Genomic DNA, 17,126 nt, shown 5'->3' with positions numbered 1-17,126 from the left:
TGAGATGGCTTTTTTTGTTCCTCTTCCAACCTTGTCAGTTCTCTGTTTTAGGACTTTCCAAGGGGCAAACATGAGAAATACATTAGGATGGAAGCTGTCATTTTGGAGTAAATTCAGTATTGAGAAAAGCAGTCAGGATCTTCCACATCTTTTCGTTCATACTCTTTGTTCCTAGGTGGAGGAGAAGAACTGTAAAGTTTCATGGGGCTGGTCCAGAAAAGCATGAAATGAGTATAGCTCAAAACTTAGAAAGACCAATTTTGCCTCATCACAATTTATCCAGGGCTGCAATATACCTTAACTCATACCTGCATCTTTACCCATGTGTACAAACACACATGCACACACAGACACGCACATGAATGCACTGACACAAATTCTTTGGCCATAAATCTGGACCTCTCTAATTTTTGCTTTGCTCATCTCTCCTTCTCTAGATGGGGATCCATAGACTACGTATCCCCAGTGCCAAGGAAAAGGAGTTCAATCCGTGTTTGTGGAGGAACAAATAAAAGAATGAATGCAAAGCAAAATGAAATGAATGGGACTATTTCTAAAGTTAACTATACTTTAGTTAGAATTCTGGTTTATTATCTGACAAATTTGAAGAAACTTAGTACACCTGCTAGACATCTAAACTGCCCACCCTCACCCCCAATAACAAGTTAGGATTTTCATAGTTGGGGATGTGCCTAGAGAAAAATAATGAGAAGCTCCCCTAGGCTGGGGCCTAGCCTCTTGGCCCTGTAGCAACTATTCCTGTAACTCAATATTAGCTATAGAGTGGCAAGATTCAGTGTTGCTTAAAGTGGACAGGTGGGCAGGCATGGAATGAATGAATCTAGAATAGAGGAAGAAGCAGGCTTATGCATCCAAGGCAGGCATTTCTACCATCTAAAACAATGGGGTGACTTTGCAGCTCTCCTTGGTGAAAGAAGCACTTCGTGGATGATACCCTTTTGTTCCCATTCACTCCCTTTTATTCACCCCTCCCCTGTCCTGCTTACCTTTTCTTTTTCCTGTTTTCTCTTCTTTATTCCCTTTATTCTTCATTATTTTTTCCCTGATAAACCCCACACAGTCCTTTCTTCATTTCTATGTATCTTTTAAGCTTGATGCAGCAATAATTTCTATTGTTTAAAGGGCTTTTCCCTCCCCGAGGGATGAAATTGACCCTTATTTATTCAGAATGACTTGACTCAGAGCTGTCATAAAATGTGGGCTGCACAAAACTGCAAGGTGGCTGGTGCCTACCAGCTACCTAGGTAAGTGGCATCTGGTTGAAGGGGAGGACAGGCCCCTAAGGCCTCTTGAGCACGTTGTCTAACCTGGAAGTCATCTCCTTTTGAACTACAATAAATGAGAAAGGGTCTTAGCCAGACAAAACAATGACTATAAAACCAGATGGCTAAAATATGACTGAGGAATGCAGAAGAGTACCCTGGTATATCAATTTCTACTTGAGGAAATTATTTGGCTGCAGCACAAAGGAGCCTCTCTCTGTCTAACATTGGGTTTGTCCCTTGAGCTTTCTGCAAATGGAGATTGATGGTGGCGGCATGATGGTCAAGGAATGTGTCCTCAGATGATGCTGAGCAGAATTATTTCTTTGTAAATTTTCCTTTTGCCCTTTCTTCCTCCTTCCTTTCAGATATCTCACTTTCTCAGCTTTCTTTCACCTTCCTTCTTTTCTTGCCCGTGATCCCTTCAAAACACTTTAGTTTTTTTCTTATGTGGAGAACATGGTTGACCCATTCAATTTCTTTTCACTACAGAGTAGCATTCCTGGGGGCTTTGATGGGACAATTGATATAATGAATCTTGACTTTGGTAGGACTGTTATTCTGTCTTCATAAAATGCTACTCAATAAACCAATCTCTGGATTATAGCTCTGTTAGGAGTGTTTATCACTGTTGAAAAGAAGCCTCATAAAAATTGTCATCTGTGGGTTATTGCTAACATTATAGATTATGAATGTCCATTTAAAAAATAAACATTGATTTTTATAATTCTAAAATTTATATATATATATATTTACTGTAGAAAATTGGGCACATGGAAGTTTATTAATTCAACTTTTTCTTTGGCCAACATTAACTGAGTACCTGAATACAAAAACCTATGGTGGTTCTACAAAACCCATTGCATGGTAGACAAAAATAAACATAATTGAGTATAATTGTACCAAGCAGAAATGGTTATTATTAACATATTGTTATGATTTATTCTATTATTTTGGGAATGTGTATATATGTGTGTGTGTGTGTATGTGTGTATGTATATATGTATATATATTCTATTCTTGAATATACACTATTCATGAATATATGTACTCTATTCTATATATATATTTTTTGGAAGACATGTGTATATATATAACATGTTAATGTAATTTTGTAAGTAATTATTCTAATTTTTCCAGTTGCTGTTTTTTTCAAAAATTATCTCATAGTTGCATAATTATACCATAATTGCAATTCAGTGTTATATGATCTTTGTCTCAAATCATAAAATCTTGAAAAACATTATTTTTAATGACTTCAAAGTAGCTATATTTGCCAGCTATTGCCTCAGTAATGTTGTGAACAAGCCACCCCACACCTTTGTGACTTATAACAAGCAGTATTTAAATTCTATACTTATAGATTTATGGATAGGTTAAGGTGGCTCTGTTCCAAGCTGTGGAGGGCTGGAAATAGCTGCAAGTTTCAAGTTAGATTCAGATCGGCTCCCCCATTACCACATTCTTTTTGGACCAGAGGCTACCCAGGGGATATTCTCCTACTAGCAAGTGAAAGGAGTACAAGAAGGAGCATGCAAGCACTCAGTACCTCCTTCGACCTAAGTCTGCATCTCATACGTTGTCACTACTGTCCACATTCTCTACATCAAGGCAAGTCATGTGGCCAAGCCCAACATAGGGTGGTTTAATACACTACATCCACTCTAGTGGAAGGGACTGCGAAGTCATAAGCAAAGGGTGTGGGTATATAATTAAAAAACAGGGGAAGCATGACTAATTATGAACAATAAAACAGTCTACCATAGTAGACTACCTGATATTTTGTTATCACTAATGGTCATAGGTTGATAAAAGAAAACTAGTTTTTTATCCTTTCTGTTAACCTCTAATATGCCCCAATATTAATAAATACCATGAGACCTTTTTCCAAACACATAGGCTTCAGAAGACATCAGAGCCTTCTCCACTGCCCATTTTCTGTGTTGTGGTTCTAATGTATCTTCCTATTGATACTTCAACTCATCATAATCTCTAGGAGTTTGGTTTCTTGCTTCACAGAAGTCACTTAGACCAGGTAAGAAACTAGCTCTGATTTTAATGCAGAGAATGCTTATGACCATTATTTTAGATGGGTTTAACACAATGAGACCTGAGACCTAAAAGGGCCAGTTCCAGAAAATCATCAGCTTCAAAATCTAGACATGAGAGAAAGAGTTGATGGTTTGAGGGTGGTTCTACAAAATATAATGAAGGGAGGTCAGAAAAGGTTAGTTGGACAAGGTTCTCAGACACTAGATTCTGTAGGAGGAGTAAGGAGTGAATTTAGTTTTTTGTTTTATGGAAAATTTAGAATCGCTGAAATTTGCTCAAGTATAGGATTCTTTTTCTACTTGAAATTTTCTCAAAGCTTTGAAGACTATGCACTGCATAGAGTCTTGGTATATAGGCTTCATTATTTTTGGTTCCATTCTTTGTAACACTTGGGGTCCTGGTTCTTTGCTGACAGACCTCTTAAGTTTGTTTCTTTTGTTCTGTACCTCAGCTTTTACTTTGTATTTATTTTTTGAAATAATAATCTAGTTACCAAATTAGACACCATGCTTTTGGAAAGCTTGGACCATGCCTGCTTTACTATTTTCTGCTTCATGCCTGAAATAATAGGATGTGCTCAACACATTGTTGTTGATGATGATAGGTTCAGGTCACAGGTATCCTGTATCCTTGGTCTTTGCATCCAAAACTTGACAAATCCTTTTCTCACCCATTAGTCTCCCTCTCATGCAAACCTTCTTACTTTAGGCTTATTTTTTAACAGCCAAACATTTCCTCTAGGACACCTAGTCTAGGTAGCCATTTCAAAGATAATTTTCTAAGGAAGAAATGTGACCTTCTAAGCAAAGTGTACTAATGTCAAGGAATCAGTGAGTGCTAGAAAAACCAATTCAGAGTGGTCCGAGGTAACAAGGAGACTAATTAAATTGATTAGGTTTAATAACTTGTATTGTTTCCCAAAAAGAAAGTAATCCTGGCCAGAATTTTGTCAAGAGCTTGTTGCTCTAAGTCAACTATATTGCATGAGGACTCAGAGAGTAAGTGTGCAGGAGGAGAGAAATCTATTTGGGAAGGTTTTGTACTGGAAGGGATATTATGTTAAGCTAATATTACAGAATGTTAGCTAATATTACAGAAACCATCTATTACCACTGTGGTTTACTACCATTTAGCAATTATTTATTGAGACCCTATTATGTAACAGGTACTGTGATAAGAAGAGAGGATACAAAGGCTGGCCTTCAAGGAGCTCAAGGTCACTCTAAGAATAACAGGTGGCTGCCTCCAGGAAGATAGATTGAACATTAAGTCTATTGAACAAAGATCCTTCTCTTGCTGTTGCATGAATGACCTTGTTTAAGATGCCAGACTGACTGTAGGTGGCAGAGGAGGGGGAAAGAGAATGGCCCTAAATCTCAGTCAGAATACAACTTCAATTTCTCTACTCTCAAATGCAATGAGCATAGTAATACTTTTCTCTAAAGAGGCAAAGAAACTTCTACAGTTGGATCAGGGTTTTAGTGTGAAAAACATCTAGGTTTAAAAGAGCCAAACACATGTACCTGCATCTGAAAGACACACACACACACACACACACACACACACACACACACACCCTTTTCATCTTACTAATTCCTTTATTTCCCATTACTTGAGTGATAAAATGAATTTCAGATGCAAGATCAAAAGAAAGTCATTTTATCCAAAGGGATATTATTTCAAAGACATACATAGATGAGCACTCCTGCATATCATGCTGTTCTTCACAATGCCATTTTAAATGATACTCAAATATTAGTTAGTGATGACTAACTGCCAGATACCATGCTAGTCCTTGAGAGGTACAATGGTGGGCAAAAATTGACCCATCTTTGGCCTCATGGAGTTTATAATCTAGTGACAGGAGAAAGACATTTACCAAATAATCAACAACTAAACATGCAGTTTCAAACTTTCAAACTTGAGAAGTATGGAGAGCCAGCCCTAGTTGAGGGGTGATCAGGGAAACAGCTCCAGAGGGAATGATGCTTGAGTTAACATTTGAAGAATAAGAAGGTGTTACCAGACAAAGATGGATGCAGTCTTCTAGGAAAAGGTTGTTACAAAGCCCAATAGGTAAAAAGAAGTATGGCAAGTTAGAGTTCAAGGAACAGAGGGTAAGTCAGGTTGGAGCACAGAAGGTGGAAGTGGGGAGGAGAGGGAAGGGGAGACAGGGCTTGGTCATGCCATCACCTACTGGTAGAGTATAATACTGATTTAGAATTTATCCTAAAAGTAATGGCAGACCCTTGAACAGCTATAAGCAGGAGAATAACATGACCAGATTTGCTTTTTTAAAGATCATCTTGGCTGTAGGATGGATAGTGGATTGGAGAAGGATAAGAATAGATGTTAAAATACTAGTTCTCCAGGAAGGAGTTGACGGTGGACTAAAATTTGGACTAGGACATTGACTAGGGCTGGGAAGGGAAGTCGGTGAATTTGAGATATTTATAGAAGATCCTATATTTGTAGCACTTGAGATGTCAAAGAAACAAATCAGGACTTTGTAAGAAGAAATTTTTATTCAAAACAATTCTTGCAAGAGAAAGAAAAGGACAATTGCAAAAGGGAGAATCCTGTAACAATAAGGTTTGCAAACATCTCAAAATCAAACAGTAACAAAAATGTTTTCCTTTCATAGGGTAAAAGAGGAGGCTAGCAGAGATAAGCAGAATCTTTGGGGTGGGAGGAAGCTGGACAAGCAAGGGGAAATAATCCTTGGAGTCTGACAAGACCGAGAGTCTCACTATTGCCAGCTGATTCCCAGGAGAAACTGGTAAGGAGGTACATGTTCCCCTTTTATGTGTGTGCTCAGACTTGGGGACAAGCAGCATTCAGGAACCTGTAGAAATGACTGGTTTGGTCAAGGCAAAGCAGAAGGATGAGCAACTGTGAACACTAGGCTAGAGAATGTAATTCATCATGACTTAAAAGATGACTTCAAAGGGGTCAAGCAAGAGAGGTAGAATCTTCTCAGTGGATCAGTCAATTCTTATCCTCCTCTCTCTAGGGGACAATCGATATCTTGAATTCATATTAGGGGTTTATTTTAGGGGTTTCAAAGTTTTCTCACATCCTTGAGTTCATTTACCTTCACAAATTTAGAGAGGTCTTTTAGAATTGAAAGAGATAAGTTAGAAGTCAGTTTTCTAGTCTTCTTATTTTACATATGAGGAAAACAGTCTAGAGAGGGAAATCTATCTAAGACATCCCATTAGATGGAAAATTGTGACCAGCATCCAGGACTTCCAACATCCAGTCTGGGAATAATTCCTCTTTCAGATGGCTGTTTCCTATCTGAGAATTCTCATGACGCTTCAATGTAGCATTGTAGATTCCCCCCATGGAGCAAACAAAGGTGATTTCCACCCACCTTATCCCCTATACAGCTACACACATAGATATTTACTACACACATACACATAGATCCATGTATCTTATTCTGAAAGCTGCCAGATATCAATCTGAAATTTAATTTAATTGCTTCCTTGAGTTTTCGGTTCCCCATCATCCTGCTCCACTTCGCTTAGCGTGGCCATCCTGGAGTTCAAGATATAGTTAAAAGGCAGGATGGTGGGATGGATAGACTGTAGGTTTTGGGGGCATGCAGGATTGGATTGAAAGCCTAATAGCTATGTCATTGAAGTGAAATTATTTAAGTTTTCTGAGCCTTATATTTTTTTCACTCATAGGGTTGAATAATCATAATTGTCTCTCTTGCTTTTTGCAACTATTAGATGGGGGTATAATAATATTAGCCACTATTTTATTGGGCATGTACTATGTGCCAGGCATTGCACAACATGCTTAAAGGACACTGCCCCATTTAATCCTTATGCCATAACCTGATGAGGTGGGTAATATTAACCCTACTTTAAAATGCTTGAGTTCCCAGCTCTAATAGTAATAATGACTATTATTCCCACAATCATTTATTTACACTTTTATTCATTCGCTTATTATTATGAAGTGCGTACTCTGTTCCAGGCATTCTTCTGGGCACTAGGGGTACAGAGAATAAAAAACTAACAAAGCTCCTTGCCCCCATGCAGCTAACAATCTAGTGAGGAGAAATAAAAAATAAGCAGAATACAGTAAAATATATGTAGCTTATTAGATAAATGTTCAGGACAAAAATAAAATAGAGAAAGGGAATGGGGAAGAGCCAGGATATTGCTGTGTGTAGTGTAGGGAGAGGTCATGGATGTGACCATTGATTGAAAATATATTTTATCATTTCAGAAAAGACTTCCTGGTAGATTACATGGACTGTTAAGCTGATTTGCTTGTTGGGAAAATTTAGCACTTGGTAGATCCTGTCATTCTTCCCTTTCATCTTCCTCCTTCCCTTCATCTCTTAATGCCTCACACATTTGTGATATTGGTTGTGTTAGTTGCTGAGAATGTAAAGAGGAATGTTTGTTTTATCTGCTTATCTACCTACCCTTCTTCCTACTTAATCCCCTATTTGTTCCACAAAGGATTAAGACACATACAAACAAATATGAATGGTCCAGCCATTTAATTCCTCTGCTCGAGTTGTGCCCATCTGCTGGGGGTGATTTGGGATCTGGAAGCTGAATTGTCCTATTGGTACCCAGGGGTCCAAACACAGTTCCCAAGTGCACTACCGGAAATCCGGATAGAATTGGCACTAAGGCACCTTACCCTGCACCCCTGAGATGAGCACTAAAAATCTGCTCAGCTCATTAAGGGGCCTCCCAGCAGGGCGGCTCCAGTCTGTGATCTTTGCAGAGCAACGTGATGGGTGCCCTCATTACTGATGTGGTAGGCTCTTGACCCATGAGCTGCAGCTGCACATAGAGAGCTCTGCTGCCCAACACCCTCTCACCCCAGTCCTCAGGTGGGGGAGGGATAAAGTTTACCAGGAAACAGCAAAAAAAGGGGGGGGGTAGGGGTATAAATGCAAACATTTTCAAATTAATTTCAGAAATCCAGTCTTAGCTCTAAACGACAGCTGTGAGTTTAATCACTGAAACTCTCTTTCTATTCAAGAGCAGCATGTGTCTCCTGAGGAGTGGGGGCATTATCAAGCAGTTAAGTCGTTGGAAGCTGCTTAGGGGCTGGTAGGCAGTCTGCAAGGAAGGGGAGGTTGGCTTTGCTTTTGGCAGTGACCTTGGTATAGTAGGCACTGCTTACCTGCTATCGTATCACCCTATCTCCAGCAGTCCCTGAGGATTGCTCTGCTGTGTCTGTCACTGCATGGGGTGGGAGGTAACATCTTGTACAGGGGAAGCCAATGGGGCCAAGAAAACCCATGCCTCAGCATCCAGCTAAAGATGTTAATGGACTTCTTGATTTTTAAGCGTTGGGGATTCAGGAGGGAATTTTCCTTTCCATCTGTTACCACCACCACAACAGTAACAGCAGCTGCAACTACAACACACTCCACCAACTACAAGAGCTAATTCTTATGAGGCACTTCCTAACTCCCTAAACATTCACGCCTTCATTCATTTATGATTTATTGAGCATCGACTATGTGCCATACATTGTGCTAAGCACTGGGAATAGAGCAGGGGCTAAGGCAGGTATCATCCTTCCCCTTAAGGAGCCAGAAGTTTAGTGGAAAAGACTAAATGGGCATCTGATGAACTCAAACCTGGTGCTCAAAGATGTCAGCTCACCTGTTCGAGGCATGAGCCTCAGCCTTGGTACCTCACTCCCAGGCTATGTGGGGGAATGTCAGCTGATATGAAAGTTTTATTCTCCTTTCCCATTTACCTGTCAGACCCCACCCTCAGAGTGGTGGTGTCTGTCCATGGCTCCCATCTGTGTGTCACTGCCCATCACTTCAAAGGAACCAGAAGCTTAAAGCAGAAAGCTTCATGTCATCAGCCATGGAAACTTCTTCCATGCTATTTGTTGCACTGGCCTATTTTAGGGAAAACTCTATGCACGAAGAGGGAAGCGAAAAGACACAGGGCAAAAAGAAATACTCCCCTCCCCATTCTTTTTCCCCACTATGATTTTCTTCTTCTTTGTCTTTTGTTTTATCTATTTTACAATTTTGCTTTTCATTTTAACACTGTGGTGAGGGGTGGCAGTAGGGGGTACTTTAAAACCAAAGCCAGAAGAAAACAGGAATCAGATCAGGGAAATAAGAAGGCAGACGGAAGAATGATTTTTGAGTATAGCCCAGGCCCAGTGAAATCTGCCTTGACCATGCGGTGCTGATGTGGGCCCACAGAAAAAAAACAAAACAAACAAAAAAAAAACCCAGAACATTGCAGTCACAAAGTGAAAGTTCTGTGGACTGTGAATGCAGATTAGAATTAAAAGATGTGCTTGCCACACTGTCTCTATCTCTTTCTCAGAACCTGCCTCGGAACGCCAAACCTCCACTTTCTTCCCCAGATCTCATTCTCTGTCATAAGTTGTCCATCACACATTCTCACCTCTTCCATTCGAGTCTGGATTAACATAGTAGATGTTGCTCCTTTTCATAATTTTTCCTCTACCATGACCAAGAATGTAGTTTAGACAAATAAAGATACTTTCTTCTTACATATCAAGAAGTTCCAAGCGAGGAAGCCCAGAGCCGGTAACAGCCCAACAATGCCGCTAGGGAATATAGTCCATATTTTACTCCACCACACATAGCATGTTAGCTGCGATCCTCAGGTTTGTTACCTTATGATTACAGTATGGTTCCCACACATCCAGGCATCATAACCTCTTTACAGGCTGGAGGAAGAAGAAAGCACAAAGAACTTTGGTTGCCCTCCACAGAGGCTTGGGTAGTCCTTCACAGAAAACTCTTTATATCTTTTATTTATTTATTTATTTTTGAGATAGAGTTTCATTGTTGATGCCCAGGCTGAAGTGCAATGGTGTGATCTTGGCTCACTGAAACCTTTGTCTCCTGGGTTCAAGTGATTCTCCTGCCTCAGTCTCCTGAGTAGCTGGGATTACAGGTGTTCGCCACCATGCCTGGGTATTTTTTGTATTTTTTTTAGTAGAGATGGGGTTTCGCCATGTTGGCCAGGCTGCTCTCGAACCCCTGACCTCAGGTGATCCAAAGTGTTGGGATTACAGGTGTGAGCCTCCACATCCAGCCATCTCCTTATATCTTATGTTCCCATCCCAAAACCAATCACTGGAGGAAGGGATACAATTACCAGGCCTGGTATGGACCAATCATGCTTCATCTTCTGATCTTCTGTGGGTATGGTAGGGGCCTACTTTCTCTCAGAAGGACTTTCTAACCCTACCTTAACAAACCAGGCTTCTGTGGTTGGAGCAGAAGGGGAAGCAATGTAGTTGATAAGTAATGAGCAATGGGTGCCACTTGCCTTTGAGGTCCTCCTTTTACCTAGGTTGGGTGCCCTGGCATCTCTTAAGTTGGGGGTGGATGTGAGAGAGGTATCTCTTTATGCCAATATTAATATTTTTGATGTTCAAAAGAAGCCCACATGCAGTTTCTGACATTCTGTTCCACTTTTAAACTCTCAGAGCCCTAGTCTCTGAATTATAATTCTAGTTTTAGAAGTTTTTCTGGGCTTGTTTTTCTATTAGAGACCATTTGGTTTTGTGGCCTTGTTTGAAGGTGCCATTGCTCACTGGTTAAACTGACTCCGTTTGCCTGAATGACTATCACCTGATGTCTTGAGGCTTACAGACCCAGAGAAACCTTTATTCTTTTCTTGTAACAGTTAATAATAAAGCACTTGTTCCCTTGTCTCCTTTTTTTTTCTGCTACAGTATTTCTCAACCTACTATCTTTCCATCCTTTGCCAGCTAGTAGTAAAATTCTTCTAAAAGACACCCAAGTTCACCACTGAGGCTAATATCCTCACTTTCATCATATAGTAGAGCTCTTTTATTTGCAAAGAAACTTTTTTTCCACATTAGCCATTAACCCTGCACTACTGCCCTCCACATCTTTGTCCTCTACATGAAACTCCTGTAAAAAATGTCTGTTAACAACTAGTGTTCTCCTCCTGGATAATGGGGACCAAGGAATAACCCAACTTCTCTTTGCGTGTTGGCTTACAGGAAACTTAGAGCTGAAATACACAGCTCAATCTTGTAAAATCTTATGCCCTAATTATCAGTGATAATTTTCTTCTTTGAGACTGTATCTTATATCTGCATTTACATTTTTTCTGGTTATGACACTTTTTTCTTTTGGGTAGCTCTGACATTTTAATTTTATACGTTTTCAATAAACATATAAAATCCTTTGTCAAATAAAATTATGTATTTAAAAGAAAATATCTCTGTGCAGTGGGCTTTGCTGTTCTTATTTTACATATTAGGATATTGGGAAAACTGAAAGTCAGAGGTGGCCAGGATGTTTTCCTATTAGGTACCCACTCTGGCTGATGGGCAGATTTCACCCTGGGATGTTATGTAGAGAAACATTGAGAATCTGCATCCCTCACTGGGATAGAGACTGTAGTTATCCATTAGCAGTGACTGTTGTAGGTTTCATGGAAGGAGGAGAAGGGTGATATCTTCTAAGGACACAATTTTCTGCCAGGAAAACTAAGCTTTACTTAGTTTACTGCCTCCATTATTGTCTGAGAGGAGAGCTCGTATGTTGTCTGCTTTATGCAGACAAGTGTGGTTTTAAGAAGAAGTTGGGTCAAAAATCAAAGCAAAAAAGATTTGACGCATTTTATATCCATGCTGAAGGCTCCTACAGTAGCATTCCTCTTCCTCCCTCCCTCTCCCTCTTTCTCTTTCTACTGTAACAACACATGGGAAGACATGATGGAAGCAAAGAACGAAGTGAACTCTTCAGCTCAGTGGAAAGGCATTGACATTTCATTTGATTTGGAAGCCAAAGAAGCAAAGTCTGAAAACCTCACCAGCATTGCAAGGGAATGAGAGAAATATATAACTCACAAATCATTATAACTTCTCAAAGTCTCAGTTTTTAAATATTTACTCTGTATTTTCTTTTTTTTGTTTTGAATCACTTTATTGAGGTATGACTGACATACAAAAAGCAGAACCTATTTAAGGCATACAACTTGATAAGTTCAAGAAAAGTACATACTCATGACAAGTATATATTCATGAAAGCAACACCATATATCCATCACCTCCCACCTTTTTATTTATTATTATTTTTGCAATAAGAACACTTAACATAAGATATGCTCTCTTAGCAGATTTCTAAGTATACAGTACAGTATTGTTAACCAAAGATCACTATCGTGTACAGTGGATCTCTAGGACTTACTCATCTTGTATAACCAAAACTTGGTACACTTGGACTCAGCTTTTTTCTGAATGATAGGTTAGATGCTAACTTGCCTGCCATACCTACAGAAGTTATCAGTGACAAAGGGGAAGATAATCTTCCCCTAGCCTTTCTCCCCTGTCTGGTGTTCAAATTGTAAAATTTTCTTAAACTGGACTAAATGCCGTAAAGCCCTGGAATGTTGGTGTCTTTGAACCCTTATTTTGAGCTCTGTGGAGACCTAGGTTGTCCCTGGAGGTAGGGCAGCCTCGTTTCAACAAATCAAGTTGTCAAAAGGGCTAATTGTTTCCTTGCATTACTCTCCCTGAGAATTACCTTTCTTTAGCTGGCTCCCCATGGGAACTGATGGCATCTGGCAACTGTTGACTTCCAAAGCTTCCTCTAGAATATTGCAAGAATGTCTGAAAGCACAACATTTTTGGACAGGCCAAGATGCCATGGGAGAAAACACACACACAAGCCTACATGCTTTCTCCAAAACTTGGCTCTGAAGACAGTCATATGGCAGTCACACCACAATCCAATGAATTGTTTTACCTCAGGTTTTGGTAGTTTCACTGTTTGCTCCCAATAGCTTGCATTAGGCCCTAAATAATAATAATGAGGAAATTCTATTAAGAATTATTTCAGAAGCTAGAGAATGTAATGATTATAAATAAGAAAGGGAATAAGCCATATCAATTGCTGCATGTATATTGTATAAATAGCTTGTTTTGCTTCAGCATTAGTTAAGCAACATTAAATTTAAAGAGTGTTTCTATTAGCCAAAGGCATGTAGCATGTGATATAGAATGATTCTTGGAACTTTGACCAGATTTTATGTCTGGGATGGGAGAAAATCTGGCCAGTGTGCCTTGTAGGTTGATCACAAATTCCTAATATTCATCAAGAGTGGAATAATGACTGTATAATGAAAGCCTATCTTTAACTATGTAATACTATTCTTATTCCATTATGTAGGTAATGAAAGTTTATGTGCAAATGAAAGTTTAAGCCTCTCTTTATAATAATTTATCACAGGAACTGCCTGCAAATAGACTCTAACGATAAGAATGTTCTTCTTTTAGCTATAAATCCTTAGTTTTCTACTTCTTGCAAATAAACAGCTTAGTTAAATAAACTCAATATACCATCATTAAACAATTCAGTAATTAAGGTCTAATACCCCTTTTATTATTAAGCATAATCACTTCTTTATTTGAATTGAGCTTTACTTAGTTTACTGCCTCCATTATTGTCTGAGAGGAGAGCTCTTATTTTGTCTGCTTTATGCAGGCAAGTGTGGTTTTAAGAAGAGCTTGGGTCAAAGATCAAAGCAAAAAAGATTTGACTATAAATCCCAGCTTCTTCATTAACCAGCTTGGTCACCTATCACAAATGATTACAGCCTCTCAAAGCCTCAGTTTTTATTTTTTTGAAAAATATGTTAGATACTGATTTTATATACTTTGTTCATAGTAGTTATTGCTGACATGGGGCAAGATGATCTTTATGCCCTCTGGTGTTTGAATTATAGAATGCTTCATGAATTGGATGAATTAATGTAAAGTTTTTGAATGTTGGTGTTTGTTTAATCAGTATTCTATAATACCACCAATCTCTTACTCCTTGCTATCCACATATCTTCCTGGGTGATCACTTCCACTTGCATGGAGTCACCTTTTGTCTGCCTGGATGACTCCAAATTCTATTCCTTTTGCGTAGAATTTCCCGTGAGCATTAGGCACACATAGCTCATTGGTTACCTGACATTTCCAACTGGATATTTCATAGTCAACTCTAAATCCACATGCCCAAAATAGAACTCTTATCACATATCAAGGTATCAAAACTAGATATCTGGGAGCCATCCTTAGCTGCATATAGTTTCTTAAGACCAAGGCACAAAATATTTGTGTAGAAGAGACAGGTGGCAAAGGAGAGAAGAAAAGCAAGAACAATGTTGTAAAGAACCTTGTGTGCCAAGTAGGAAATGTTCGTCTTTATTCTGAAGGCAACGGAGGGATCCTTCATTGAAAGCTTTCTGAACAATGGTGTAACATGGTCAGATTTAAGTCTTACTAAGATTGCTCTAGGATCATCTGGGGGATGCAGTGATGAGAACTTTACTGAATTCAGGCAAGGCAAAGAGAAAGCTATTGCAGTAAACCTAGCATTCAAAGAGAACACTCCACTGTGGACAATAAAATCCTGGTTGTTTTAGGTCTAAACCTCGGCCTAGGAAGGACTTTTTATATAATCTAGTAAATTTTCCTTTACAAACAAAGCAACAGATACTCCAAAAGTTTTTAAGCTTGCCCAAAGTGACTCAGATGGCAGATGGCAAATACCAGGCTGATATCCTGTAGGTTTTTTGTTTGTTTTGTTTGATTGTTTGTTTGTTTGTTTGTTTGAGATGGAGGAGTCTCACTCTGCCACCCAGGCTAGAGTACAGTGACACGATCTCAGTTCACTGCAGCCTCCGCCTCCTGGGTTCAAGGAATTCTCCTGCCTGTCTCCTGAGTGGCTGCGATTACAGCATACCTGGCTATTTTTTTGTATAGCTAGTAGAGGCGGGGTTTCGCCATGTTGGCCAGGCTGGTCTTGAATTCCTGACCTAAGGTGATCCACCCACCTCAGCTTCCCAAAGTGCTGGGATTACAGGCGTGAGCCACTGCTCCTGGCCTGATATCCTGCAGTTCTGAGATACAGTTTTGTGGGTTTGCCTTGGAGAAAAAGAGAATTTCAGTTGCCCATGATTCATACATTTTTATGTGGCAGTTTCCTTGAAAGGGTACAAACATTGAAGGGATTCATTTGGCAACATTATTCCCATTTTATAGATGTGGGTTTCTAGACTTGAGGAGGTTGTGACTTTTCTAAAGTCATGTAATTAATTACTGGCGAAGCCATTATTTAATGATAGCATCTCTCAATATCCACTTCCCCACCTTTTTTTACGATACTGCACTAAGGCAAGTGCCTCCTCTAGGATAGTTTCTGTTCTGTTCACTGCTATAACTGCACAGAGGCCTGCAGTTTGAATGAAGATACACACAGAGATAACTGAAGTGTCAACTAGGAAAGGGCAACTGGGGCATGCAGGGACAAGTGTCAACTAGGAAAGGGCAACTGGGGCACCTTACCGTGATGACTTCTTCATGGTTTCAGCCTGGACAGTAACCTTGCAGAGTCAGAATCCTGATCAGCAGTTTTGACCAGCACATCAAGAGTGGCTTTACCTCCCAGGCATTGACCCAACATTAGTCAGCTACAAGACACTGATAGAGAAAACCATAATGTCAGTTTACTAATGTACCTTAAGAAATAAAATCTCAGGAGACCTGAGCTCTCCTGTCAGCATGACTTGCACTTGTACTTTTCCTTTTTGCAGAGAAGCTAAATTATAATCAGAAAGTTGCTTTAGTGATCTTGGAATCAGAAAATAGGAGTTTAAGTCATCTGTTCAACATACGGCTTTCCTCAGCTGTGATAGCTTTTTCCTGCTGTCCAGTCTTCATGTGGAGCCTGGTCAATAGCACCAGCATACTAAGTCTGCTGGCCAAGGTGCTGCCTCCTGCAGAGAGAGGAAGCCCATCAAAGCTGACTTCACTGACTCCCCCTTCACTCACCCGCCATCTTCCACTGCCAACCAACTCCCTTTTTGATTGGCGCATCATTTCTTTAGACACATTAATGACCTCCATATTACCACAGAGAGTTTGTTAGACTGGGAATCATTTTATTTCTTTGATCTGCTTCATCTTTCTCTGCATTGAGCCTGTGTGTACTAATTTAGATCTATTTTCTCACAAGATAGTCTATTTCCACTATATCTACATTTTCTAGTGGTTCTCTGTGTTTGCCTCTTTTCCAGACTATATAGTGTATAGTGCCAGGCACAGTTCATTTGTTTTAGTCTATATGCTGATAGGATCATCTTTTCCATCTTTATTCTAGATGTTTTATCTCATCCAGAGTGAAAGGGGGCACTTGGTCACTCCTTTTTGCATCTCAACAGTTGATCCTCTTTTGATTAAAAAATATTTAATTTCTAATAATGTGTGTGTTAGAGTGAAAATAACAGGAATTTATTAGGCCAGTCAAGATGAACAGTTCTTGACTCATAGTTCCAAATCATAGTTCCAAGATTTCCTTAATCTTTCTGAACCTCACTTCCCTCCCTAAAAAGTAAGAATGGCTATCATTACCTACCTCATAGAAATTATAAGGCTTCAGCAAGATTAAACGTACTAATTTAACACACATAGTAAGAACTATAAATGTTAATTTATTGTTACTTGCATTAGGATACTGATTTATGAAACATAGATTAAACACATTCTGCAAAAGGGCTGGTATTGACAGGCTCTGATTCTAATAGCTCAAAAGATAGGCCATGGCTTGCTAGAGAAAATGAAAAGATACTCAAGGCTCATTAGATTAAAAGGCGGCTAATGTTCTCTAAGCTGTAAGTAGATTTTTGCCCACATTTATGAAGGTTGATTTCTAATCAGATCAGAAATGACATAGGTTGCTGGCATCATCTCTGAGCTGCCACAGCATTCTTAGGA

At 39.4% G+C, this 17,126-nt stretch overlaps 1 protein-coding gene across 15 annotated transcripts in view; it reads left to right on the top strand.

Annotated features, from left to right (window-relative positions):
• LOC105495829 (neurexin 3) overlaps nucleotides 1-17,126 on the top strand; it is a 1,710,602-nt gene that overhangs the window by 585,435 nt on the left and 1,108,041 nt on the right. The gene's annotated exons all lie outside the window — the stretch shown is intronic.

This window comes from Macaca nemestrina, chromosome 7 (assembly GCF_043159975.1).
Source record: "Macaca nemestrina isolate mMacNem1 chromosome 7, mMacNem.hap1, whole genome shotgun sequence".
Lineage (NCBI taxonomy): Eukaryota > Metazoa > Chordata > Mammalia > Primates > Cercopithecidae > Macaca > Macaca nemestrina.
Note: the sequence above shows the minus strand (reverse complement) of the source record. Positions and strands in the feature narration are given on the sequence as shown.